At 22.4% G+C, this 1,765-nt stretch overlaps 1 protein-coding gene across 2 annotated transcripts in view; it reads right to left on the bottom strand.

The window, feature by feature from the left end:
* LOC117168284 (adenylyl cyclase-associated protein 1) overlaps positions 1 to 1,765 on the bottom strand; it is a 66,150-nt gene that overhangs the window by 35,566 nt on the left and 28,819 nt on the right. The gene's annotated exons all lie outside the window — the stretch shown is intronic.

Below are 1,765 nucleotides of genomic sequence, written 5' to 3'. Positions count from 1 at the left end.
CTAAAAACTATTTAATTTTTAATCAATAAAATTTGAATTCGATAAAAAAAGACGATCCTTCAACTAAAAAAATATTTTTCAGTCAAGAAAGGAAAAAACTGCAATCAAACTGTTAAAATATTGAGTTAAAAGATAATTTTTAATAATAATAATTTTTAACCAAATCGTTAGCTTTTTTAACAAACGAAAAAAAATTCAATTTCGGTCAAGATATGAATTTTCAAACAAAGAAGGATTTTTCAGTCCTGGACAAAAAAAATTGCAAACATATTGTTAAATTTTCAACCCAAAAACCTGAATTTTCAACAAAAAAGTTCCATTTCAAACAAATAGTTAAATTTCTACCGATATCCTTAAATTTTCCACCAAAAGGTATGACTTATCAACAAAATTGTTAAATTTGCAACAAAATAGTTAAACCTTTACCTAGAAAAGATCAATTTTCAATTAAGAATATCAATTTTCTACCAAAAATAGAATAGTTACATTTTCATTTAAGAAAATCAGTTGTCCAAAGAAAAAACGAATTTTCAACAAAATTGTTACATTTGTAACCAATGGGATGAATTTCGAAATAAAGTGGTGACTTTATAAAATAAAGAATAAATTTGCAACAAAGGGTTTAACATTCAAACAAATAGTTGATATCTTAATCAAAAAAATTAATTATTAACAAAATAATTCGACTTTCAACCACTTAGTTGAATTTAAAAAAAAATGATATCCCAATGAGAAATTTAATAGTTAAATTTTCAACTAAAACGATCAATTTTCAAGCAAAAATAGAATAGTTAAATTTTCCATTAAAAAAAAATAAATCTACTATCAAAAATAATAATAATTTTAACTAAATAATTAAATCTTCGACGAAATAGTAGAACTTTTTATCAAAAGACACGAATTCTGAATAAAAAAAAATCAATACTAGACTTTTCAATTAAAATTAATTAACTTGTAACGAAAAATTGTTGAATTTTCAACGCCAAAGAGTTAATTTTAACCCAAGTAATATGAATTTCCAACAAAAAGAAACTTTTCTACCAAAAAAGATGAATCTTTAAACCAAAAGGACGAATTTTTAATAAAAAGGTAACTTTTCAGCCAAAAAGTTAATTTTCAACTCAACAGTTAAATTTTCTACGAAAATAATAGAATTTTCAACTCAGAAACACGAATTTTGAAGAAAACTGTTAAATTGTTCAGCCGAAACAAAAAATTCTACAAAAGATTTTAATTTTTGACTCGAAAATATGAATTTTTAACGCAAAAGTACCTTTTTAACAAACCAGTTTATTTTAAACTAAAAACGATCAACTTTTAACCAAAAACGGTACAGTTGTATCTGCAGTTAAATAAATTTATTTTCAGACAAAAAAACAACAAATTTTCAACAAAATAGTTCAATTTTCAACTAAAAGAGATACATTTCTAAATTAAATAATAAATCTTCATCTGGAATAATGAACCTTTCAGTTTTTAAAATTAATTAAATAAAAAATTCAACAAAAAAGTTAAAGTTTCAATGAGGAAGATTCATTTTGTGCCGAAAATGGGAAATTTATGACAAAATACATACATTTTAAAATAAAAACGTTCAATTGTCAACCAATAATGCAATAGTTAAATTTACAGGTACAACATTAATTATCATAAATTTTTTTTAAATTGTTAAATCTTCAACCGAATGTAGAATTTTTACCAAAAAAGATGAATTTCTAAATTAACAATTTAATAGTGAACTTTTCACTTAAAAATGAATTAACTT

The sequence above is a fragment of the Belonocnema kinseyi genome, chromosome 2 (genome assembly GCF_010883055.1).
Source record: "Belonocnema kinseyi isolate 2016_QV_RU_SX_M_011 chromosome 2, B_treatae_v1, whole genome shotgun sequence".
Taxonomy (NCBI): Eukaryota; Metazoa; Arthropoda; class Insecta; order Hymenoptera; family Cynipidae; genus Belonocnema; species Belonocnema kinseyi.
Note: the sequence above shows the minus strand (reverse complement) of the source record. Positions and strands in the feature narration are given on the sequence as shown.